Raw genomic sequence first — 27134 nt, forward strand, 5'->3', positions numbered from 1 at the left:
AGACCTGTCTAAGGGCCCCGTATATCTGGACCAGGCTCATCCTCACTTATCTTCCTTCCAGCTAGTCCCCAGGTTGTATCCAGAGTAGTTGGTGGGCTCCGCTGTTTTAAGCACTTCACTGTGATCACCATTTCAAGGGCTCCCCTGACTTCCACATTAGATTCTATTGCTTATGCTCGATTTGAAGTTTTCTCCATTATATGTACCTGCATCGTTTCCATCCTTGACTTAAGAAAAAAAAAAAATTGTGGTAATGTATATATAAAAAAAAATTAAAAAAAATTTTTTTTTTTTATATATATAACATAAAAATTACCACTTTAGCCATTTTTAAGTGTACAATCTGGTGGCATTAAATATAACCCCCCCCCAAAAAAACAAATCCATTGCCATACAGTTGATTCTGACTCATAGTGACCGTATAGGACAGCGTAGAAGCACTCCATAGAGTTTTCAAGGAGCGCCTGGTGGATTTGAACTGCCAACCATTTGTTTGGCAGCCGTAGTTCTTAACCAGTGTACCACCAGGGTTTCCTTAAATATAACCACCACTATTTATTTCCAAAATTTTTTCATCACCCCAAACAAACTGCACCAGTTAAGCAGTAACTACCCATTCCTCCCTCCCCCAGCCCCTGGTAACCACTAATCTACTTTCTGTCTCTGTGAATTTGCCAATTTTAGATATTTCTATACACTTGCCTATTCATGCATTACATTTTGATTGTTCTTAATTGAATTCTCAACGAGTAACCCTAATTTTAAGCAGCCCTGGTGGTGCAGTGATTAAGAGCTCAGCTGCTAACCATAAGGTCAGTGGTTGGATCCCACCAGCCGCTCCTCGGGACAAAGATGTGGCAGTCTGCTTCCATAAAGACTCCAGTCTTGGAAACCTTATGGGGCAGTTTTACTCTGTCCTATTTTTTTTTATAGGGCTATAGGGTCGCTATGAGTCAGAATCAACTTGATAACAACAGATTTGTTTTTGTTTTTTTTTTTTATGGCTTAACCCTAATTTTAGCCTTGCTATATTTTCTTTATGAAATTTTCCGTGTGGAAATGGTTATTACATTGACTAGATATACACTGTACTAAATCAGTTATAAACATGCTGTGATTTCTCCCTTTAAAAAAAAAAGCCCCCTCTTGGCCCATGTTTCCCCCTAACTTCTGCCCCATTTCTCTTGCTCTCTGTGGCCAGCAGAAAGTGCCTCCCCCTCAAAGATACATTCATTTCCTAATTCCTGGCACCTGTGAATATTACCTTATATGGTAAAAGATGTGTTTAAAAATCTTGTGATGAGGCGCTTATCCTGGATTATCCAGGAGGGCCCTAAATACCAACATAAGTGTCCTGAGAAGAGAGAGATGAGGGAGATCAGACACACACAGACGAGGAAGCAGAGATTGGAGTGATGTGGCCTCCCTCCAAGGAATGCCAGCAGCCTCCAGAAGCTGGTTGAGGAAGCTGTTAGAGGCAAAGAATGAATTTTTCCTTGAGTCTCTGTAGGGAATACAGCCCCTGCCAACAGCTGGACTTTGGACTCGGCCCTGCAGAGCTGTGAGAGAACACATTTCTGTTGTTTTAAGTCACCCAGTTTGTGGTAGTTTGGTATAGGAGCCCCAGGAAACGCATCTACTCCTCTTTATAGCAGAATGCCTCCAAAATGTCTGTGCTTGCTCTCTCTAAATCTTCTCCTCTGTTCTTTTTTCTCCAACTTTTTCTAGTGAACATTTTAATATACACAGAAAAGTTGAAAGATTAGAGCAATGAGCAAGAGCATACTCTTTATCTAACTTCAGGAGTGGTTAACGGTTTGCCCTGTTTGCTTTATCTCTCTAAAATTCAGCAAGCACTTTCTAAAGATGATGACATTCTCCTATGCCTGGTACCTAAGTAAAGTAGAATTTTAATTTAATAAATTAAGAATAATTCCCTAATATCATTCAATCCATATTCAACTGTCCTTTGTTGTCCCAAAGTATCTTGGATACTTCTGTCTTTGATAACTCTTTTTCCCTGGCTCAGAACCCAGTCAGGTACGCATGTTGAACATGATGGCTCAGTCCTTTGGGTCTCTTAGCTTAAGACAGTCCCCCTCTTGTTTTGCTTTGAACAGCTTTGTCTTTTTGAAGAACTCAGGCCAGTTTTCTGGTAGATATGCCCCATCCTGGATTTGTCTGATTGTATCCTGATGGTGTTCTTGGTCCATTCCTCTAGCTGCCATGGTTCCTGATTGCTGGAACATGGGGCAAGAGGCCCTGGTTTCTCTTTCTGAATAGCACTCATCACTGTTGGATATGTTGCTCGTTTCCCTGCTGTACTTGTTTACTGTCTGTCTGTCCTTTCTAGATTGGGAGCCCCAGGAGGGCATCACCATGGGTCTGGTTACCTCTGCTGGTCCTCTGCCTAACCAGAACCAAGTACACCTAGTAGGCACGCAGCATGTATTTGTGGAATGAATTATCCCTCCCATTCAGTGACTTACTATTTAACATTGTCTAGGTATCGCTGTGAGTCGGAATCGATTCGACGGCACTGGGTTTGTTTTTTTTTGTTTGTTTTGGTAAGAATTCTAATTTGAAAATCATTTTCCTTGGGCCTTTGAAGGCATGCTCCTTTGTTTTCTCCCTGCCAGCGAGGCCATCCACCCATCCACCGAGAAGTTCCAATGTTTTCTTACGCTTGATCCAGTGCACACAGCCAGGCATTCTGGGTAAGTGATCCGTTTTCCTCCGCCCGGCTCCGTTATTTCTGCTTCTTGGTTGGTCAGAAGCTGACAGCTAGCTTTTCTGTCCGTTCTCTAGGAACTCTGATCCCATACTTAGACAATAAAGCCGAGATAGCAGGTGTGGGCAGAGTTGTAAAGATAAGCTACGGACCGACCAAGCCTAGTAGTAGGGTAGTTTTGGCAAATGGAAATCAGAGTTAACATTTACTGAATTCTTGTAATAATCAGGGTAATTGAATAGACGTCATGTGAAACACATTCCACGTACGGTATCATTTAATCCGCACAGTAGCGTTTGAAGAGAGGAACCATTACTCTATCAACTTTACCAGTAGGAACTACCAAGCCCAGACGGCCTGGTCCAGTACAGCGCCGCACTGGCAGCCATGCTGCTGAGCTGCCTCCATGCTGCTGAGCTGCCTCATCAGTGCTTACTAGACAAGCCCCACAGCTCCACTTGCTGCCTTCAGAGCAAGGTCTGAGGCGCTGGGGGCAGGGGGAGGGAATGAGGCTACACAACAACCCGTGCATTCATGCAGGGAGTGCTTGTTGAATGACCACTTCGGTGGCAAGTTTTTAAGAGCATAAATGCCCGAAACAATGGTGTTTCATTTCTTTACCTGCTCTCTGCCTGCCCAAGGTCACCACCCCTTCCCCCCGCACTCCCTTGGCTCTGAGAGCTAAGGAATCGCTGCCTCTCTAGATTTTCAGTCTAGAATTCTAACCAAACAGGCCTGCACAGCACGAGGCTGAGACGGGGGCAGCTTCAGTGGTATGGACGTCTGTCATCTGTGCTGCACACTACGTTCGTTGATTGTTCTCTAGCTGGATGGCATTTCCTCCTGGGATGTCAGATGTGTTCCACCAAGGTCACAGAAAGAAGAGTGGAGATCAAGACTCCTTGACAAACATCAGCTGCCTGTAAGTGCAGATATTTTCAGTCATATAGGTAGCTGGAACTTTAGCTATAGAAAGTCCTTTTTTTCTAAAATTAACCAAAATGTCCACATTCAGGGAAGCGAGGGCTCGGGTGGATTTATTATTATTTTTTTTTATTACCCGATTCTTTGTATATTCCCAAAGATCCTTGCTTCTTGCAATAGGGTGTGTTAAAAGTGACATCGTTTGGCTTTTGTTAAAATGCCTTGTTAGCTGGTTCCATTTGCTCACTCCACAAACATTGAGCACTTACTTCGTGCCAGCTGGGAAGGCAAAAAATGTCTAGGACCAGGTTCTTGCCCTTTGCCTCCTATCTCATGAGGGAGACAGACGTCAAAACAAGTAAATCGCAACGCACGGGAGATGTGCTAGACTTGCACTAAGGTGGTATGTGGGAGCTGCAGAGGAGGAGAGCCAGCCACGGGGCTGGTCAGGATCTGATCAGAGAAAGCGTCATGCTCAGATGACCATGTGGGGTGAGAAGGGGTCAGTAGATGGACATGGAGGACAGACGTTCTAAGCAGGAAGAATAGTGTTGCTGAGGCACCGTGACAGGGCCAGGGAAGAACAGCAGTGTGGTATGGCTGGAGCAGGAGCTTATTACGGAGACTGGTAGGATGGGAACTTGGGGGGAGCCTGTGGCCAGACTGGGGAGAGCCTTGAATGCAGGATGGAGGAATTTAGACTATGTTCTGTAGGTGACAGGGAGATGACGCCATCAGATCCATGTTTACATCGGTGACTTACCAAGCCAAGCAACTGAGTCAACCCAGAGCAGCATGAGGGTGGGTCGGAGTAGGACACCGAGCTGTGTGTCCAGCACAAAGTAGGGACTCAGGAAAGTAGGGGGTACGATGATTAGATCATTGCAATAGTTCAGGGTAGAGAGGATGAGGCTGTGAGCTGTGGCAGGGAGAGTGGGGATGGAAACAAGAGGATAGACTCGAGAGAGTTTTAGAAGTTGTATTTGCCAGGATTTGTTGGTCCACATGAATGGCAGGGAGGAGTAAGGAGGAACCAGGCTTACAGATAACAACAGCCAATGTGTATCATCAAATGCTTGCTCCGTGTTAGGTGTTATACCATTATCTCATTTACTCCCCTGAGAGGGATTGTAGTATCACCCCCATTTTATAGATGAGGCATTTGAGGCAAAGTGTCCATCAAAGTGACAGCTGGCAAGTGGTGGCAGTAAGTGGTGGAGCAGGGATTTGAACCTCAGGGAATCGGGAATCAACACCCTTAACCTCTACACGGTGACTTTGGCGGCTGATTGGATTTCAGAGCCGAGATGTAGGGCACTGAAGTGACCACCCTAGGAAGCAGGTTGAGGGTGGCAGGTGCGACCTGAAACTCATCAGAACCACCTAGTGCTCCAGAGTGCTCATAAACAGGCTGCCCAGGCACCACACTGGGCCATGGACATGTGTCCAACCCATAGAGTATTTTTAAAACGTTTTTTAGAACTAATTGCTGACATTTTAAAATCTAGAGATTTTACATTAAAACCTGAATTTCTGGCTTTTCTTGAAAAATCAGAGCTGGCCACACTGGGCCCATATTGCCACCAGAACTGCGTATTTGGGTTTCCTTCAACTGGGCCTGTGCGTTCCAGCTGGCCAGAGCCCCACCACCTGCCTGGGGTCCCTGCCACCGAGGATACCTGAGCTCACATCTCTGCTGTTTCCCCACCAGTGCGCCACTCAGCTTCGGTTTGGTGCCCTCAGTGAGCTGACACATTTGGACTTGTATCAAGCCCAGGCCTCTGTCAATGACCAAATGCCCCTCTTGAACTTTAAGGACATGAGATAAAAACAATACCATGTTTTGCTTTGTTGGTTTTTTCCTTCATGCTGTGGGAATTGAGAAAAACTAAATACCCACCCATGCTTGAGTGCCCATGGTGAGAGAGTTCCGTACAGGCAGTGTGGGACAAAGCTGAATGATCACTAGGTCCTGTAACCAGTACAAATTAAAAGGAAATAGAAAATGTACCACAGAAAATGGCAAAAGCAACACCAGCTCTGCAAACCCTGTTTAGTTGGTTTTGTAATTAATAATTTGCTTGAATGTCCAGCTGTGCACTTTCGACATTTCATATTATAAGGAAGGTTTTGGGGAAACACCTGTGTGTGTGTGGTGGACCGTAGCCTACAGAGCTTGGAATTCGTTTCCAAAATTCAGCTGGAGAACATTTTTTAAAGGTATATGATTTGTTAAGAAAACATGTGTCTGTACCATTAAGTTAAAATCTGAGGTCCAGGGGGGCAATGTGTTTGTTCATATTCGATATTGTGTTAACGTGTAAGGAGCTTTAGTAGTACAGTGCTTAAAACACTCAGTAGCAAACCAAAAGATTGGTGGTTTGAACCCACCAGCTGCTCTATGGGGGAGAGATGTGGCAGTCTGCTTCTGTCAAGAATTCAGCCTTGGAAATCCTATGAGGCAGTTCTACTTGGTTCTACAGGGTCGCTATGAGTCAGCATCGACTTGATGGCAATGGGTTTTTTAAGATGTCATAATAATAATCCCCGGGAAATCCTGGTGACGTAGTGGTTAAGAGCTACGGCTGCTAACCAAAAGGTTGGCAGTTCGAATCTACCAGCCGCTCCTTGGAAGCTCTATGGGGCAGCTCTACTCTGTCCTATAGGGTCGCTATGCGTCGGAATCGACAGCAACGGGGTTTTTTTTTTTTTTTAAATAATCCCCCGTGGCAGTGGACAGGTAGAACAAATGACGATATTTCATGTTGGTGAGAGTTTGCTTCTTTGCAGTTTTTAAACTGCCCTTCGATATGCAGGTTCAAACAGGTTCAAGAAGTAGAGCCAAGACCAGGGCTCCCCCGTTTGACTCCTAATCTGGTGTACTTTGTGCTCTGCCTGTTGGTTTTCCATCTTGCCTGGTCACTTGAGTCAGGTACTGGAGGAAGGCATTATTCTCGGGTGGCCACTGAGCCCCAGAGGGTTAATGTCCATGTCTCAAGGGCCATGGATCCATCAGACTACTCCAACTCAACTCAGGAGGGACCAGCTCTGCACCATTCTCCTGGGAAGTAGAATTAGTCATACAAGGTTCGAAGTACTGATGGGTTTGGTCCCAGGAACTATTTCAACACAGACTGCATGGGGCCTGAGAGGCAACACTGCTGCTCCTCGGACTCTGACCTCTGCCCAGCACATTCACCTCCGAGGCTCCCCACCCTGGCGTCTCGCTTAGGGTGGGACCCGGACTGTGTTGTCTCCAGTTTGTCTGTTTGCATCCGTATTGCTCAGAATCCATTGTTTCCTACTCATACCAAATGGACAAATACCTCAACCTAGGTGCTTAGCACCATGCTGAGAGCTAGAGATACACAGACAGGTGCCCTGCCTTGGGGAAAGAACACACAGGGAACAATTGGTGAACATGGTGGCACTTTGCTGTGGTACCCTAACAAATGATATTTATCTCAATCACGTTATGGTTTCATGTCTGTGGTGTGCCCTGAAGTGCCTTAAAAAACCCAAAAACCCAAACCCAATGCTGTCAAGTCAATTCCGACTCATAGCAACCCAATAGGACAGAGTAGAACTACCCCACGGGGTTTCCAAGGAGCGCCTGGTGGATTTGAACTGCCGACCTTTTGGTCTTAACCACCACACCACCAAGGTTTCCTATAGTGCCTAGACTCCCCCAAAAGATCTGGTAAAGTTCTACTACTTAAAGCAGAGCCTGAAGGAGGGAGGCAGAGCCCCGTGGCTGGCTGGAGGAAGTCCATCCCAGGGGGACAGCAGGGGGAGCAGCAAGGGGAGAGCCTCCAGGGGCAGTGTGCCTGGCACATTTGAAGAACAAGAAGCTACTAACTGAACGTCTTCAGGCCTCACTTTCCCCATCTGTGAGGCCATGGACTTGGGAGGAACAAATGAAATCAGTTAAGTGAAAATGTTGATGTAAACTATCAAGCATTGTATAAAAGTTATTTTCTTCATGTTGAGTTTGTCAAGTATCTGTAGAGTGCTTACGTCATCATGGATCATAAACATTATATGACGGTTCTGCCCTTAAATTTTTTTTTTTTTTTATTGAGGGGAAATTCACACAGCATACAATTAGCTATTTTAAAGTGAACCATTCTGTGGACTCAGTGGCATTTAGTGTGTTCACGATGTTGTGCGACCACCACCTCTCCAGCTTCAAAACACTTCCATCACCCGCCCTTTCGTTTATGGTATTAGTTCATGTTATCACTCTTGAAAAAAGGAGTTTTTTCCATATCTGACTTTGCCCTTTCTGTTTCGGGCTGGCCTTCCCCAGGTACAACGATTCATCCTTGTGTTTCTTCAACAGCTGTGTGTTGCACTTCTGTGCAGTAGCCACTGCGAAAACGTAACGACAAGTCCCAGCGTTCAGGGGATTCATAATCTAGTGGGAAACTTAGATATTGAATGGATAATTGCCAGAAAATTAATTTATGATAAATGCTCATGAGAAAAAGCAGGTTGCTTTGAGAATCGTGTATAAAAGTTTGTAAAGGTATTAAAGCTACTAGAATAACCTGATTTATTGTTGTTATAATGGTACCTGGAGTCCAGACACTGGACTGAAGAAAAGAAAGGTCACCCCAGGGGTGTGAACTGGTTACGGAACGGCGTAGCGTCCGGAGGCAGAGGTGAAAATGGTGCCCCCATAACTACTCTTCGAGGTGTGCAAGACAGGTAGCGTTACCATCGCTCCCATTTTATAGATGTGGAAACTGAGGTTCAGAAGGTCGTGCCTTGCCTAATGCCCCCTGGTGGGGCTTATAGCTGATATTCTTTCCACACTAGCCGCCTGTCCGCTGAAGGCGAAAAGCATTTTGTCCACCAGAGGGCATCCGAGCACCTGACTGGGAAAAGACATGGGTGCACAGGCCGAGCTGGTCCAGCAACCAACTGGATGTGTTCTGGCCTTCCACAAGGGGGCACTGATACGCTGGCCTCAGAGTCACCTTGGAGGGGACGCCTGCCCCCTGTTCCCTGCCCACACACACACCAGGACTCATAACCCAGCAAGCTCTTTGCTCTCTCAAGCTTTTTATTACACACTAATGTGAACGACTCGACGGCACTGGGTTGGGTAATGTGAACATCTCTGTTTTCCTAGATGATTTTTTCTTAACCAAGCTGGGATAACAAATCAGGGCAGGTAACCCAAGTCACCTCAGGTGATGATCCAGTGATCCCCAAGACAAATGTCCAGCCCCCAGGCAGGGAGTCACAAAAACTGCTAGCGTGGTTGTGGCAGCCACACGGGTGGTGGTGCCACGGCCGCACGTCCACCATGTCGGCACAGTCACTGAGCGTCTCCAGGCAGGATGACCTGGCAGCGTTTCTACCCCACCCACATCTAGTTTCGCTTTCCTAATGTTGTTAAAAAGTGTCTTCTAACTGAAGTCAGGTAGTTGAACAGGTTTTAGCATTTTACATCATTTTTTTAAACGAACATTTGTGTAAGATTTCTCCCTTCTGATGGGTCTCCTTTTGTTTCTCTCAGGAGGATATCTAGAACTGTCCTCTTTGGCTTTTGTCCAAGAGCCAGATTCTAATAGCTCTTGGACTGTGGTTTCATTTTAACCATAAAACCTTCTTTTGAAATGATTCCTTTTTAACCTGGAGGGTAGGGCCAGCTTGGTACCCGGCGGTAAATGCCCCCTGCCTGGGAGAAGTAGAGGTGGTGTTCGTTTACTGCTGGCACAGCGCAGTTTAAAAGGCGAGGCCGATTTGGGCAAAAAAAAAAGAGAAGAAAGAAAGGAAAGAAATTGTGGAAAGGTCAGTTTGGGGGACTTGTTTGAATGTCTGCTTTAATCAGTTAACTCAGAGTGTCAAAGGAGAGCAGTCTGGAGGAGAGAACTGAGGGAAGAAACCAGTCAGCACCACTGAGCAGTCACTCAGCAGACACAGAGTGTCCTGTGGGCAGCCACGGGCCTCAGTGTTCTGGGACAATCTCAATTTCCAGGGCAGAAAACACACTGGCCCTTTGTCAGAGCACGCAGCAGACTGCCCCCAATTCTCAGCTCTGAAAATGTGATCACCCCAGAGACCTGTCAGCAGCAAGCCGTCTCCTTAGGAGTGAGCTTACCCAGGCCGTGAGGAGAGCCGGGACCTCCAGGGACCCCTGCATTCGTCAGAATATTCCCTATTTCTCTTCTCGCCTTACAATGCAAGTCCTTTAGTAATAAGTACTTGTGTTTGTAGAAACTTAAACATACTTTTGATGCAGCGGGACAGAAATCGGGTGGCGTTGGGCCGGGCAGCACTTTATTCTGCGGTATACAGTGTCACTATGAGTCAGAACCAACTCGATGGCACCCAACAACAACATCTTATTACAGTTTAGGTGACAAACCTCTTTGGTAACAAAAACATGAAAAGAAAATGGGATATGTGGTGAAGGTTAATTCTAGAAAAATAGATTGATGTCAATCCCACCTGAGGCTAGTCAAATTGGGAAGGCTTACTCATTTCACAGAGAGAGCCTCCACTTCCTCCGAGATTTATGCTTGGCTTATTTATCTCTTCTGGAGCATCTAAGGAGGAGGGAGAACAGAACAACCAAAGGCTGGAGATCAGAAGCTGTTACCAGTGGATGGTCTGACATGAAAATGAAGGGTCTTTGATACCCAGGATGTTGGCAGAAGACGAGGCTTCCATTAGGAAACCCTGACCTGGGTGGACTGTTTTAACAGCAGGTGCACAAAGCCAGGGGTATCCACAAAAGCTGGAGAGGCAGGGGCTGTGTCTTCTACCTTGCTCTTGTTTCTTGTGTGAACCACTTGCAAATGTTGGGTCAACGTGTTTATCAGTTCTACTCACTGTGTCTGCGGCAAGCGAGCCACCCGTTCATGACATAACCTGGCACAGACTCAGAACATGGCATTTCTCCTGTCTGTTACTTAACTCTGGAAGAGGACTGAGGGAGAAGAGAGAAAGTGAACGTTTCGTGTGCCCAGAGGAAAACAGATCCCACAGAGATGAATTTAAAAAAGCCAGTTATCTGGGAGTTTGATGGGTGCTGTTAAGAATGGGTTTCTGTTTCATCATTCAGTTTCTAGCTCGGCCTTCCTGGCTCAGACCTGCATGGCGGAGCTGTTTCTTGGGCCTTCTCCCTGCCTCTTGGCCGCTCCTCCCATTCCACCTGGCTGCTGCATCATGGGACCCTTGGTTCTGGAGTCTTCCCTATGCACCTGCCAGAGGGGGCTGGGCCAGGGCGGCACTCTCGGGGTGACGTTAGGCTCCCCAGAGGGAGCTGCCACCCCCAGGGAGGGCTTCTTAATGTCTCGGAGGAGCGCTGGGAGGGAGGTAGCACAGATTGCAGGTACCTATTCAGTTGCGCTGACTCAACCTGAGGATGACGGAGAGGGGGCATGCATCTTGGACTGGTTTGGGGGTGGAATAGTGCAAGCGGGACACTTGCACCGTGATTTCTTAGGACGTCATGATGGCTTCCCGAGGTCCCCATCCCTTAAGGTCTTTACCCATCAACCAGCACGCACAGGACCGGGCCTGCTCTCTGTCTCGGTGACATCTTCCAAAGCCCAGGAAGACAGCCAAAACAGCAGAGCCTGAAAAACACAAGCTCACATGGGAGGCTCAGGCTCTTGGGGCAGATTCCAGAAGTCGTGGGATACTAAGGGTAGCAGCCGCAGGCCCGGCTCTGAGGAGCCCTTCTTGGGATGTGAGGAGGGCATTTTCGTGTTACTGGTCAGTGAGAAATGCCCTGGAAGTACGCTTATCTTGGAGAGGAAGGAATGGAACCAAGGGTTTAAGTTGGAGTATACATAGCTGACCTAGTTATAAGAATGTCTGTCTGCATGGTTTAGTCCTGAATGTTAGCAGTGCCATTCTGGGGCTCCGGGGAGAGTGGTGCTCTCTGGGTGCTCATCCTCTCCTAGTCTTCAAGCTGGCTTGGACCAGAAATAGAGTAAAATACTCAAGTGGCATCCCAAACGTTGTTGCTGTTAGTTGCCGTTGAGTCGATTTCTGACTCATGGCTACCCTGTGTGTGCAGAGTAGAGCTGCACCATAGGGTTTTCAAGGCTGTGACCCTTTGGAAGCAGATGGCTAGGCCTGACTTCTGAGATGCCTCTGGGTGGGTTCGAACTGCCAACCTTTCAGCTAGTAGTCGAGCACTTAACCATTTATGCCACCCAGGGCCTCCTTATCACAAACATTTGTTCTAAAAAACAAGTGGCCTGGGAAGGGAAAGCACCTTTAGATCCAGCCGTGGCCTACCGTGGCCCCGTGAGTGACGTGACCTGCATGTGCCTCCGGGCAGTCCCTGGGCTGTTATGTGTTCATAGTCAATTGGGGCAGTGCTGCTGACAGCGTGGTTTCCTGCATTAGAGTCACCCTGTCAGCAAGACACTGTTTGCATCATTTGTTTGCTGTCTTGTGGCATATTATGCACAAACTCCCTTAAGTTTAATTATATTAATATCTGGAAATGTAGATAGAAAAACATGATACTCGTTGCTGTTGAGTTGATTCCTACTCATAGCGACCCTCTAGGACAGAGTAGAACTGCCCCCATAGGGTTTCCAAGGCTGTAATCTTTACGGAAGCAGACTGCTACATCGCTCTCCCTCGGAACAGCTGGTGGGTTTGAACCGCCAGCCTTTCAGTTAGCAGCCAAGTGCTTAACCACTGTGCCACCAGGGCTCCTTGAAAAACACTATACCAGCCTACAATTGCTGAAATTAGGAGCGCTTGGAACTGAAGCCCCAGAGAACCCTGTGGGTTTGTCGGACTTAGCCAGCACAAGTCCCATCTCTTACAAGCACAGGTGTGCATAAAGGATGCCACAATGCTGGGGGGATTTCAGGCAGCTCGGGGCCAACTGAGGAGGGAAGGAAAGAGATATAACTTCAGAAAACTTCTTCCAGGCCCAAGAGTTTGGATCTCCCTCTACAGAACACCTGAGGTGTCACTGTTTGGGGTGAGCTGACCGGGTAAGGGAATCAGCTGGAGGAGGAAAAGCCCGGGACAGACTGGAGGAAGCGGTTTGGGCTGAGTACCACGGAACAGCCTCTTTGATTTCAGAGATGAAATAGTTGACCCCAGACCTCACTGTAAGATGTGAAGACTCACTTCACTTTTATAAGCTCATTAAAGTAGTATTTTTGACTGTCCACAAGTCCGGCTTTAGAGAAAACAGAGAACACTGCCAGCCACACCGCACCCTTCTCAAACCACTTAGCTGACAGTTTTTTCTTCTAATTACTTGAGTGAGCGTCTCTGTTATTTACAAAGCTTGGGGAAGGCACGGTGAGAGGATTGTGATTTGGTATCCTTTCTGGCACAGAGCTGTGAAATTCAGCCCATCTTATGAATCCCTCAGTACTGTCAGACTAGCAGAGACCACCAGAGTTAGGGGCCTCCCCCCAGATCAGTTATCTGGCTGGTTTGCTGTGGCCACGGGGCCAGACCAGGACCCTTGAGTTCATTTCTACCACTTCACTGACGTTTTGGGTGAATAGTGGCTAGTTACCTCAAAGCTTTTACACCGTTTCACTTTTGTTCGGATGAAATGAGAAAGCCTATGCCCTTTCCCTTCTTTCCTTCCTTCCTTGGGTGTTGGTAAGGTCATTGAGATAGTGGTTGGAAAGCGCTTGGAACTGCTTCAAGAAAACAGCCCACCTCGTTCTTACATTTGGATCAGCCCACAACCCCCCAACCCAGAGTCTAGGGTTTCCATCCATTGCCCTGGGTATGGTGCCCAGGAGAAAGAGGGGTGCTCCAGGCCAGAAGCGCAGGTCCAGCTGATTGGAGAAGGTCGCTCCTGCCCTCCGTTGGCTATCTCATCTCCAGAAATAAGGTCAGTGGTAGTTCAGCCACTCGTGTCTCCTCGTCATGCAGTCATCTGGGGTGACTTGCTGGGCTGCATATTTCCAGCCCCTGTTCCAGGTATTAGTAACAGCTGAAATGAAAAGACTGTTTCCTCTGATGCACGTTTATGAGGTGTTTTTAAAGCTGAAGTGGCAGGGATGTGGGGAACCTTGCTCACGGTGGTATAGGGAGGTGTCAGACTGGGTGGGTGGGTGGGTGTGAGGGGAGCCCCACCTTCTGGGAGGGCTGCTGCTCTGGACAGCCCAGTTGTTTGAAAGCCTGGAGCGAGGAACATTAGGGTAACCTCAGGCCTCGTGACCTAGATAGTGTTGTGCTTCTCAGGCTGGCGATGCTGGGCCACGCAGGTAGGAGCTTGGTGGAAGCACAGTGCTGCTGGGGCAGGCACCTTCCACGCAGCCTTCTGGGTAACGGCTCCTCACTGAGCCTGGGAGCTTGAGGGACCATCCCAACTTCCCCTTCACCGGACCACTGTCCGGCGTGGTGAGAAAGCAGTTGGATTTCATATGAGGAAAGTATAAACGAGGTCCGTGTGCCCCAAAGGCAGAATCACTGTCCCTGTGAGGATCATGCAGCCACAAGACAGCCTCAAGGACAAAACAATCTTCTAGTGACGGGGAGGGGGAGTGGTGTACAGAGGAGGCCCTGGAGTAAGCCCAGGAGTCCAGTGGGAGCTCATTAAACCCTTGTTGAGAGAAGCCTGGCAGTTGTTTGATGAAGAACGGGGGGCAGAGAGCTACCAAGAGAGATGCAGCCATGGCTGTGGACCCCGAGAGGAGGAAAAGTTTAACTATACTAACCAAAAGTGTTGTAAAATCCATTTGGTTGCCAAAACGAACTGTTGCACTGGGGACATGTGGCATGTCGACTGACAAAGGCTCCAGTGCCAGCGCACCGCGAACGGAGAGACAGCGCGCTCACAGCCGCAGGTGGCTGAGCCTGGATCTTTGCTGTGTTTCTGCCACCAGAACGTGCCAATTTGATGTCCAGCGACTCAGGCTTTTACTGCTGGATTGTCTTGTGAGCAGTTTGGGGTTTAAGACAATGTCGGAAAAGTCAGCAGCCAACCATCCCAGGAGCTAGGTTCCACCCAGGCCCCAGCAGGGAGATGAGGGTTACCCCAGCTTTCCAGGTGCCCTTCCTTCCTCCCGTGTGCCATGTGGCACTTCTGTGCCTCGGGATGGCTGTCATCCTTCTGCCTGGACACCTGTCCTTCCTCCTGGAGAGACCCTGACCTGGCAAGTGTGTGTGAGATTGCATCGGACCGCGTGTGTGTGCAACTGTATGTGTGCGCTCACGTGTGTGTGTGCAAGTGTGTGTATGTGAGAGAGAGTGTGCGCGAGTGTACGTGTGCAAACGTGTGAGTAAGTGCGTGGCGGGGACACCAGAGGTAGGAGAAGGCTTCCGCCCCTCTGCAGGTCACCACCACCAGTGCCTTTAAGGCCTCAGCTGAGCCAAGGTGAAGCAAGAGTGACACCAAGTGCCAAGAGCAGGAGCTTGCCATCGTTTGTCTCCTCAGATGAGAGGAGCGGAGAGAATGGGCTTAGCTCTAGTCTGGCAGCTCTGGCCTCGATGAGAGGGTAACGAGAGCCCCCAAGGCTTGCTGATGCCTGTGTCTTTACTCTTCTGGGCGGAGGGATTGGCTCTCTGGGAATTGGGTGCAGAGCCAAAGTTTTGAACAGGTTTGTAAAATAAAAATCAAGGTGAAATGTCTTGTTGACTGGAGCCACACTGCCATTTCCACCTTGTAGCTGCCTTTCAGCTTCCTCTGGAGAGCAGTTGTCCCTCATGGCTATAAACTGCAGGTGACCTTCCTTGCTGGCAACAGACAGCTCTCAGGTTACTAATGGTGGGTCTGTCACCGTTGTCTGCAAAGACGACCCATTTTCATTTGTTCAGAATAAACAAATCACTAGTTGCTGTCAAGTTGACACAGACTCATGGTGACCCCGTGCGTGTCAAAGTAGAAGTGTACTCCGTGGGGTTTTCTTTTTTAATAATATTTTATTGTGTTGTTGGTGAAAGTTTACACAGTAAACTAGATTCTCATTTGACATTTTCTATACAGATTGTTTGGTGACGTCAGTTACATTTTTCACAATGTGTCAGCATTCTCTTTAATTGCGTTCTGATTGTTACTCCATAGGGTTTTCGATGGCTGATTTTTTGGAAATAGATTGCCAGGCCTTTTCTCCTAGATGCCTCTGGATAGACTTGAACTTCCAACTTCTCAGTTAGCAGCTAAGCAAGTTAACTGTTTGCACCACCATAAAAAGTTAACCCAGCTGTCTGTGGCTGTTCTGGAGGCTGCTCTGGGTCCGGGTTCCTATGGCCAGGTGTACACCCCACCGACCCAGGTGGGGAGCTGAGATACATATTCCTGTGGACCAGCTCACGAGGAGCATATTCCCAAGCCCAGCCCCTCCTCTTCTGCAGTTTCCACTAGACCACCTTCAGGGGCAGAGAATCCCATGGGTCCTCCACCAATGCAGCCCAAGCCTGCAGTTAGGGCCCCTCTGCAGGGCTCCCAGCAGGGCTACTGGCTGTGGTTTTTAGTCGTCTTCTCAGCTTGGCGCCTCCCTGGTGTTTTTCCTTCGTGAAAGACAAGGAGGGTTAGATTTGTTTGTCCAGATGCCACCAGGCCGATGACTGTCTTGGGGAGAGGCGTGACTGCAGGTGGAGCGTCAGGTCCGGTCCCACCTGATCTGGGAGTGTGTAAACAGCTGGTTGATTCAAACCTGGGAGGTGTTGGGAAACCCCTTGGGCAGGAGATTTCGAAATGAGATTCCGATTAGAAAAAAACATAATGGGGTGGGGTTTCAAGGAATGAGGGCGACAGAGAAAGCTCCCATCCTGACACCCTGCTGGATAGCGGGGATAAACAGAAGAGCCTCCAATAGAGAGGAGGTCCCAGCCCGCTGCATCCAGGCGCTAGACTGTTCCTTGACTGCCCCTCCCCACCCACAACAGGAGGCACCCTGTCCTCTCCGTTCACCGGGCGAAACCACACCTGGAGCGGCACTTTCAGTCTAGGGCATGTCAGCACCAGCAAGGTGTAGATAAATCAGAGGCTCCCGAAGAGAGGGAGGTTGCTGGGCAGGGTTGACAGGAATATTAGGAGAAAAACTGAGTTATGGGAAGATCTAGAAAGTCAAACATACCGTTTAGGCTTGTGAATAATTCGGAGAAGGAGCTATGATGAAGGGAGGAACGGAGAAGCTTGGGGGCCCACTGCTTCAGGGCCCTGGGCAGGAAGGGGTAGCACCCCACTCTGCTGAGTGGGCTGTTTCTTAGCTCAGGACACGCTGGTACCCAGTGTCTCCTAGTGGCAGGTACCTGTGACATGAGGAACACAGAGGAAGATGCTGGCTGGACCCAGAGCCGGGGAGAGGTGGACACAGGAAGGAGAGGGAACCAGAACAGCAGAGGAAGAGTGATTAGAGTGACTCAGAAAAAGATCTGGAGGTAAAACAGAAGAAAAGGCTGAAGGGGCAGCCTAGGAGGAGCGAAAAGGAAGCAAAGAACTGGGTATCTCATTTGAAGAACTTGGAGTGGTAAGGTCAAGAGTGAGTCCCCAAACAGGGTCAATACTTGGAAAGTTTGTCGTTTGATAAGTCCATGCCTTCTGTCTAGGTGGAATGAAGAAAGTGGGACTCTTTCAGGGTGTTGGGGCCCTACTGCACGAAAGCAGAGAGTGGAACTGTCACAACAAGCTCACCGCCTATGACCGAGAGGGGCTTGTGATTCACAAGCGAGCTTGCTACCTCCACCCAGGAGTAATGACTTCCCCATCTCGTGCAGGGCGGGGACCCATCCAACCGGAACCACCGCCCAGACTCTCCTGGTCTCCTTAGATGACAAGCTGTGGCATTCCTGGTCCACCCAACTCAGCCCCCAAGCAGTTTGCCAAAACATCAGTAAACAAGGACAGGTGAAGGGGTCACAGACCTACAGCACTTCGGGCAGTTTCCTCCTCCTTCCCAGGGCCTGTCACCTGACTGACCAGGTATCTCTCAGCATGGACTCTACTCTTTCCTCAGAGAGTTGTCAGAGGTTCCCCAAACACCTTCCTCTGAGCTCAGAGTAGGTTTATTTTTATTTTTAAATTCTATGACTACGAGGCCAGGAGATCCAAGAGTTTGCCTGAGCTGCATAGAAGAATTGTCCCCACTTCCGTCGCACCCAATGTTCAAAATGGCCAGCTCCATCCGGTGCGGCTGAGCACTTTCCTTGCCAAGGTCGAACCAGAGAGGAATGTCACTAGCTCCAGCATCCAACATTTGTTTAGGCCTTTATATTTTACAAAGCAAATAATGATCTTATTTAACCTTCACGGTAATCCTGCTTTACTGTTACTTCCACGTTGTGGACGTTGAAACTGAGTGTCAGAACTGTTAAGCATGGTTGTGGGTTGAACTGTGTTCAAGATATGTTCAAGTCCTACCCCTGTGCCTGTGAACGACCCTGGTTGGAAACAGGGGCTTAGCGGATGTAATCAAGTTAGCATGAGGTCACACCGGATGAGGGCAGGCCCTAATCCAATGGCTGGTGTCCTTATAAGAAGAGGGGAATTTGGACACAGACATTCAGACGCACAGAGGAACAATGGCCATGGAAAGACAGAGGAAGCGATTGGAGTCATGCTGCCACAACCCAAGGAACTCCAAGGATTGCCAGCAACCACCAAAAGCTAGAAGAGTCAAGGAAGGGTTCTTCCCTGGAGCCTTTGGAGGGAGCATGGCCCTGCTGACATCTTGATTTCAGACTTCTAGCCTCTAGAACTGTGAGAGAATAAATGTCTGTTGCTTTAAGCTACCCAGTTTGTGGTCACTTGTTACTGCAGCCACAGGAAGCTTATACAAGAGCCTTCCTCAAAGTTAACTGGTCCTGGTCCGCCTAGGACTCAAACTCATTCTCTGGTTCCAAATCCTTTGTGCTTTCCACTGCAGCGTTGTGGGCTCCCCTTTAGGTTTTGCAGTTACAGAAAGTCAGAATTCCTGGATCTCTTGCCTGACCTCCATCTCTGCTCCTGAGGTGACCTCAAACAGTCTGTCCCCTCAGGCTCCCTGCCACCCATTCCCCTTCCACCCCCACTTTTATGATCATCAGACAGGAGAAGAGCCTTCACTTTTTGGCAAAGAGTGTATATGTAAAGCAAAATGATTCTTACATTTCCTCTGCCAAGGACTCTTTTTAGAATCACCGAGGTTTCTTTTCATTACAGAAGCAATGTGGGATCATGGTAGAAAAGTCACAAAGTGTAGAAAAACAAAAAGAAGAAAATAAAAATTATAATTCCACCATTGAGCAGTAACTTACTGTTGTGAACATTGTGGTGTTTAGTCTTCCATAACTTTTTTAAAAATTATTTTTTGAAATAATATTGTGTTTTCAGTGAAAGTTTACATAGCAAATTAGATTCCCACGTGACGGTTTCTACACAAAATGTTCAGTGACCTTAGTTCATCTTTCACAGTGTGTGAGCATTCTCTTTAGTTACATTCTGGTGGTTCGATTTCTGGTACTCTAGTTTCCCTGCCCCTTTATCTTCTCAGCTTTGCTTTGGAGTAATTGCTGACCTTCTGGAGTCTTCCGTAACTTTTATGAGATACGCGTATACTTATTTATGTTTACAAAAATGGAAAATGCATCCACCTCATAATACTGTTTTGGAAACTGTTTTATTTTTTTAAACTTAATATATTGTAAAGATTTTCTTGTTATTAAATATTTTTATAACATCATGTTTAATGGACACGTAATTTTCCCTTGCAGTTCTATTCATGGTACTCTAGAGTTAAACATTTAGATTGTTCCTACTTTTTCAATGTTATAACCAGTTTTATGGTAGACTTCTGTTTATAGGTAAAAGATATCAGATTTTAATTTTTATTTGTTGTTATGAATGAAGATTAATTTTTTTCAGATGATTTCTATCACTTGAAGTTCTTTTATAAATAGTTTCTCTGTTATTTTTTGTCTGTTTCCCGTGGCATATATTTTATTTTTCTTATTGAGACATAAAAAAACTCTTTATATTGGAAAGGCTAAACTTTGACCTGCCAAAGACTGAACTCTTTATATTGGGAAGGCTAAACTTTGACCTGCCGAAGACTGAACTTTTTATATTGGAAAGGCTAAACTTTGACCTGCCAAAGACTCATTTTGATATCAGGTTTGAAGGGACCACTTTGAATCTGTGGACCTAGCGCCTTCCCCAGACTCACCCTAGCTGACCACTGACACTTCACTCTCTTGCTGTACACCTCCCCCCAGTGCCTTCATCTTAAATTCCAAGCCCCCGATGAAGCAAGTTTTATGGAAGGGACCTTCCCAGGGGCCACCCTCAGAAACACCCTGGCCTCCTTAGGGAATGACATGTTCACACCAGCACCATCCTTTCTGCCCTGCCCTTCAGAACCTCATCCTCCCCTCTCCCTATACCAGCTGCTGCCCTGGGTGGGGAGCTATGGAAGACTCCTGGAATGCTTCAGAAAACCCTGCCATGAACCACTTAGAACTCTCTGGAAGAAGAGCGGAAGAAAACATGGAAGGGGTATTAAAATTGGGGGAAAGTCCTAGGAAGGTTTATCATGGCAAGAAAGTGGGAAAGAACCCACTTCCCCAGGTCCCCCCTTGTGTCCAGGCCAGGCCCTCCTGGCAGGGCTGCGTGTGCGTGCTTGGGGCAGCTGGCAGCAAGCTGCCCTCCTCTTCCGGAGTCCCAGGCGGGTCCGCTTCTTCGCTCTGTTATTACCGCTGGCAGGTTGTCTGTGCCCCTGGCCAAAGGGACACAAGTCATTCCAGTTCTCCGGGTCTCCTTCAGCAACTCGTCCGCTGCGTGGGGCAGGGGGAGGCGCCTGGGCCTGTTACCTGGAGTACCGGGAGACGTGGAGGAGGCAGGGAGGGGGGCCACAGGAGCCAGCTGGACTGGCTGGCCAGGTGGTGAGGACAGCGTGCCTTGCTGACAGAGATCATTGCTTTAGAAGACTGGGACTGTGGGGAGGAGGTTAGGGTATGTGTGGGGGCGGGGATGGGAGTGCACCCAGGGCTACCGTAAGTGTGGAACATCCTGACCCATCCAGATCCCCCAAGATTCCTCCATGTACTCCCCCTTTCTCTAGGGTTGGGATCTCTCAAGGCCGCTGTGGCTGCGACTTGAACAGGAGCAAACACACCTGGGGTTCCTGTGAGGAGCTAGGTCCCAACACTTGCTCCTGGGATCTCCTTCCCTACAAAGACTTCGGCTTTTTCCCTGCAGGTGGGCTTCGGGTTCCCCCAACTCTTCTCTTCCCTCCACATGTTTCCTGGGAAGGAAGGCTGTGTGGTGCCCTAGAGGGGACTGTGTGAGGACCTTGTGGTGCCCTAGAGAGGACCATGTGAGGACCTGGCTGCCCCTGAACCTCCTTAGCTTTGACTCTTGTCATCTGCAGAAGGACAGTAACAGGACCAGCCTCTCGGGGTTGTTGGAAGACTCAGTGAGATTCCAGGCACTGTATGTGAGACAGATGGTAGGTGGGTGCTCACCCCGGCCAGTATTTCCTCCTCCTCCCCCCTTTCTCAACTCTGTTGACCTGGGTGACATTGGGGAGCTTAGGAAATCTCTCCTCAAGGGTGTAGTTCCTGGTAATCGAGTCCCTGCGCCCCAGGGTAGCCTGTCCTGCTTGCTGTCTGTCCCACCGGCAAGCACACCCACACCTTCCCCTATGCGGACTGGGCTACAGTAGTGTCCCCATCAGACCTGCTGGAGAGCAGGGACAGGGCTTGCTCAGCTGGGTGTCCCCATGGCCTCTGCACAGCTCTGGGCGCAGTGAGCGAATGAGGGAAAGGCTGAGTGAATGAGATGCTCTTGTTTCCTGATCATTGAGAATTCAAGAGAAAAGGGCCCAAGGCTTAGAGTCCACAGCCCACAGGTCAGAGCCTGGCTCACTAGCTGCGTGACCCTGAGCAAGATGTTTCCTCTCCCTGTGCCTCAAATTCTTTGTCTAAAAATAGGAACAATAATAGCTACCTCTTAGAGTTGTTGTGGGGATTAGAGATGCCATCAGAAAGAAGCCACCAGGCTGCCACTGCCGGGCTCATAGTAGGAACTCAATAAATGGGAGCGGTGATGAGCTGCTATTATGCGGCTGTTTATGGATTTGCTTAAAGCACAACGTCAGCTCCAAGGTCTGCTGCAGAGTGGCCTGCAGCACGTGGGTGGCCCAGAAGCCTCTTGGTGTGGTGTCACGCCTGAGGATGCCGGGGTCCCTCGGTGTGTGATACGAGGTGGGCGTTGTCACCCAGCACTCAGCAAGGAGCAGCAGCCCACAGACCGGGCCTGAGGACAGGTAAGGGTGCAGTGGGCTCCCTGCCCTTCACATCTCTGAGAATTTTTTTTTTTTAATTGTGGCAAATATATATGTAACAAAACATTTAGCATTTCAACATTCTTCACATGTACAGTTTCAGTGACATGAACTGTGTCATCACGTGTAACCATCACCATTATCTGTTTCTGTGTTTTCCCATCATCCTTAACAGAAGCTCAGAGCATGTTTTAATACCTGCTTTATGGTTTATTCTACTTAGAAAGATTGATCAGGGCAGGAGTGTTCTCACCCATTTTATAGACAGGAAAAACGAGGCCCATAGGGAATTATCCACATGACACCAAGCTATCGAGTCACAACGCAGAAGATCACATCCGCCTGGAGTGCCCTTGCTGAGGCCCTGAATCGCCACGCGGGACCCAACCTTCCCTTCAGTGTTGGCCCCACAGTGGCTAAGTACTGAGAAAACTCGGGGCGGGGGGGTTGGCCAGAGGGAGAATTGGGATTAGTTGACTGATTGGATATAGGAGCTAAATAGCTGGAAGATGTTAGCCTGGGGGACTGGGAGACAGACTGAAAAATTGGGAAGGGAGCCAACTGAGGACAAAGGAAGGCAGATCAATTTTGAACTTGTTGAGTCTGTGAAGAGGGTACGATACCCCACGCCTGTGGCTGCCATCCGCTGAGAGAGTGGACTTGTCCTGGGCGGCCCCACAGAACAAAAGCCAGCGGCAGTGAGAAGGAGCTGCTTCCCACAACACTGTTCAGGTCACCACCCAGGCTCTGAGTCGGGAAAAGCCTCCCAACTAGTCTCACTCTGGTGTTTTCTTTTTCACCCCATTCTCTTCACTAGCGTTTTCACCCGGGCTTGCGCCTTCTTGGGGAAGACATGGTTGCTGCACTTTGGCCCGACCATAGAGAATTTCTTAGTTGGAAAGGGCCTTGAAGATTGTTTCGTACAGCCTCTGTCCCAAGATTGAATCGCATCACAAATCCCTAACAAATGGTTCCCCAGCCTCTGTTTCTGGCCCTCCGGTGAGAGTGGGGATCACTTTTTCCTGAGCAGTCCATGCCGTGGCCTCAAGGAGCCCTCTGCTCCCTTAGATGGGTCTGCTCCCCAAATTCTCATCTCTCGGCCCTGATTCTGCTCCCCAGAGCCACCTGAAGTAAGCCTGCTCTCTGTTCCTCCAGCAGGCAGCCATGTCCTGCCTCCCCTCCTCACAGCACCCTCCTCAGTGCCTTTAACCCTCGCTCTAACCTTTGGTTGGCTCTGCTGCTGCAGTTTGTCCATGAATTTCTTCAGGTGCTTTACCTAGCTGGGGGCCTGGAGATGTAAAGTCTTTACAACAGAAAGGGACTTTAGAACTCAAGAAACCACCCCATTTTATAGATGAGGAGACTGAGAGATTAAGTGGCTTGCCGAAGGTCACAAAGGTAGCAAGAGGTGGGGCTGGGCCTCAGTCTCCAGACTCCAGCCTCTGCTCTTCCCTGCCACCCACCTGGCCTGGCAAGCACCAAGCAGAGCGGAGGGAGGGACCTGGCGCTTGTCTCCAGGCTTCTGTGACTGCCTAAGATCCCGGTAAGCTTTTTTACTTTTGCAGCCACACCTCCTTGTTGACGTGTTGAACTTCAAGTCAACTAAAACCCCTAAATTGTTTTATAATCTTATTTCCTTCTAACTGTAAAAACGTAATACATGCTCATTGTAAGAAAAACTAAAAATGTGTACAAATATAGAGTATGACTCTTAATAGCACTTACTGTTAAAGATTTTCTCACCCCACGCTTGCTTGCTTTTTTTAAGTATAAAAACAGGACTTTAGCTTTATCCTAGGAGTCCCTGGGTGGTGCAGAGGGTTAAGTGCTCAGCTACTACGAACTGAAAGGCTGGCAGTTTGAACCCACCCAGAGACACCTCAGAATAAAGGCCTGGTGATCTACTTCTGAAAAATCGGCCATTGAAAACCCTAGGGTGCACAGTTCTACTCCAGCACACATGGGGTCCTCATGAACCCTTGATAAGGCCATCTTGCTAAGCCCCACCCAGCCTCCTGTCTCAGAATCTTGTTTTGTTAAATCAGTTCTCCTTGTTGGCATTCAGCAGGGCTCAAACAAATGCATGTGGCCTGAGGAATGAAGGAAACAAGCAGTGTGGATCCAGCCCAGGAGACCCTCTGCCCCACCCCGCTGGCCACACTCCTTCTCCGGGTCTTTGGTCCCACTCTCCGCCAACCTGGAACACTCTCTACCCTCAGCCCTCCTCTCCGCACTGTTCCCCAGTTCTTCCGGCCCGCTTTGGCCACGAAGCCTTCCCCCACTCTTTCAGATGCAAAAAGCTCCTTTTTTTGGTTCTTGCATTTGTAGCCTGGCCACGCCCCATGCCCTTGGTTAAGTATTGACTTGCTTATCTCTCCTCTTTTCTGGTGTGGGCCTTACTTCCCAGTCAGCTGAGAGCCTTTCCTCCTTTTCTAGTTTCTCCCGTTTTGCCCAGTCTGGAGAACATTTGGGCCCCCAAAACGTGACTGTCTGGCCAACCTCCTTCTGAGGGCTTGAGAGAGTGCTGTGGCCCCCCGGAGCTCTTCTGAGGAGTGGGAGAGAGCAGAGGCAGGTGGAGCCCAGAGACCCCAGCCCCCACCTGCCCCTGGTTTCTCGGGAGCTGTCACATCTCCTGCTGAAGTTTACAGAGCTGTTAATCATCTGAGCTGCCAACAATGGGCTCTGCTTATCTTGGGACAGGTAGAAATGGGATTTGGTCAGCCCTTCAAATTGGGAGGCTTTTCAAGATAAGAAAAAGCCTCCAGGCCTGGCTATTTAAAGAGACAAAAGGAGAGTTAAAGGAGCCTAGGTGGTGCAAGTACTTTGGGATGCGCTGCTAACCTAAGAGCCCACTTGGCAGCTCAGCAGAAGAAAGGTCTGGCGCCCTGTGGGGGCATTCTACTCTCTAACACGTGGGGTCGACATGAGTTGGGGGCCAATGCAGCGACAGCTAAAAACAAGGCCTTCCCACTCCTGTGAGCTTCTCCCAGGGAGCCTTAGAGAAGGTCAGGTCCCTGTTTCCATTCTCACAGCACCAGGACACCAAGCCTCCTGGAACATAGACCTGATGGTCCTCCTCTTCCTCCCTCTTGCTGTGGTCCATCTGGCAATGTGATTGATGGAAGAACATTGAACTGGGACCCAGGTCCAGGGCTCAGGTCCAGCTCTCCTTCAGAGCGATCCTGGGTAACCGATGGGGAGGACCAGGCAGTCTCACTAGTCTTCTAGTTTGAAGAGACACTGGCTACCCCCTGAGCTTCCGAGCCAGGCAGCCAGGTGGCTGTACCCGTGCCACTGCCTGTTCACCGTGGGGCTCTGGGCATTTCCTAGCTTCTCTGCAGGATGGGGTCATAGCCCCTACCTCAGAGGGCAGGGCGGTGAGGAGTAGTGAGCCGACTTGACCCGGAAGTTACCAGGGTGTGACCTTTGTGCCTGTTACTTGGAACAGACTGCCATCCCCCTGTGGTCCAACCCCAGTAGAGTGCTGGGAAGAGTGGCTGCCGAGACCGGAACCCGACAGACCACCAAGAGATCCGGGGCACTGGGGCACAGGGGAGGCTGTCAGTGGGTCGGTGGGGGAGATTTAGGCAGCTGAAAAGCCGCACTGCCTGAGCCGATGGCGCTGGACCCAGGGCCCAAGGGCCTCCCCGGAGACCTGGGCCATGGCTCTTAGACTTGACTTGAGGGCCACAGGTAACTGTGAAGGGATACAGCTTTGACGAGAATAGATCACTTGTTTCACTTAATTTCTCTGCAGGGGGCAAAAAGAGGCCTATACGACAAGCAGGAAAGGAGAGTTCTCTGATTTTAATAGTTGGGGGAAAAATTATAAAACAGACAGCACAGAGGCCATAGCTCCCTCAGATTGGCAATGAACCCTGGGACACAGAAATGTAAACAAAAACCGAGCTTCCAGAGAATGTTCTTTTATACTACATAACTTTCAGAATACAGCAGTGCCCCAAACACTCACAAAAAATACTCTAAAATAAGAGTTCAGGAACCGTCTATACACATTCCAGAAGGTGACAAACACAGACACCCAGGAAGTCCAGAGAAGGCACCTTCCTCCCAGGTCACCCGGGGGCTAAGCTGCTCTTTCGGGGCAGGGGACAGGATATCAAGGCCAGGTCTGCGCAGGGTTTGGTTTTAAGGCGCTACCCGCCTGCTGTGCTCCGTCATCGTCTGTGGAGTGCACCTCTTGCTCTCCGCAGGCTGGCACCCATCCCTGCCACCTCTTCCTTGGATCCACACGAAACAGGGACAGGTCCTGCACTCACGCCCCACCCCCTGGACCAGGGATACTTGGGACAAGCAGCAGACTGTGACTATCTTTTCATCTCTGCCCCTCAGACAGGGCCAACCAGCCAGGAACAGCACTCTCCTGAGGCACTCAAAACCCCAGAAAAGAGGCTGACATAAAGTCAGTTACCCACCTAATATACTCCTTCCTCTGCTGGTTTCTGGTATACTTGGTTGTCACTCTGTCCCAATTTTTTGCTGCTGTCCTAGGTTTCTGACTCCACCAGGAAGCAAGCAGGTCTTCTGACTCTGGGTGTCAGACTCATCATCCCACCTGTCACCTCGAAACTACAGCCAGACGAACCCCCCATGTCTGGGAATCGTGAGTTACTTTACAGATGGAGGCAAGGAGGGGCTAGGTAACCTAGGGCAGCCTGGAAAGAATACAGGAGGGAAGGGCAAAAGTGGGTGTGCTCTCAGGGCAGAGGGGCAGGAGGGCAGAGAGGGTGCCTGTCCTCCAGGCAGGAGCTGGAGGCAGTAATATAGTGGGTTAAATCTATCAGGAGTTACAAAGACTGGGCAGTGGGCCAGGCACCCACCCCCAGAGCTAAGGCACAGAGGGGTCTGAAATGTCCAGGATAAATAGAACCACGTGGGGACAGAGAAGAGCCAGCTCCATCCCGCTCTTAAAAACAGCCGCCACTGGCGCCAAAAATATATTAATATCTGTACATTTGTCATCTTTAAAAAAAGGAAAAAATATTTCCTTGGCACCTTGTGGTTGATTTCTTAAAAGTGAGGTGATATGTGGAAAGGCGTCCTGTGTACACACACACGCGCACACGCACACACACACGCACACACACACGCACACACATGCAGCTGTGCGGACAGGTATGCATCTCCCTGTAGGGAGGGCAGAGCCTCCCCATAGCCCTGAGCATGAGAAACACTGACGGGCTGTCGCCAGCGCCACCCCCCCCATCCCCACGGCTGTTTGAGCAGGGTGCTCCTGA

General features: G+C 49.1%; 1 protein-coding gene across 1 annotated transcript in view; it reads left to right on the forward strand.

Moving 5' to 3' along the window:
- The window catches only part of LOC104846807 (uncharacterized), a 29584-nt gene extending 16095 nt beyond the window's left edge, over window positions 1-13489 (forward strand). Inside the window, exons 6-8 of the mRNA XM_064289282.1 lie at window positions 2640-2717; window positions 3465-3653; window positions 5211-13489. The gene's annotated coding sequence lies outside the window, so the exon portion shown is untranslated. The remainder of the gene's footprint in view (window positions 1-2639; window positions 2718-3464; window positions 3654-5210) is intronic.
- Window positions 13490-27134: the final 13645 nt, after the last annotated feature.

Source organism: Loxodonta africana, chromosome 7 (assembly GCF_030014295.1).
Source record: "Loxodonta africana isolate mLoxAfr1 chromosome 7, mLoxAfr1.hap2, whole genome shotgun sequence".
Taxonomy (NCBI): domain Eukaryota; kingdom Metazoa; phylum Chordata; class Mammalia; order Proboscidea; family Elephantidae; genus Loxodonta; species Loxodonta africana.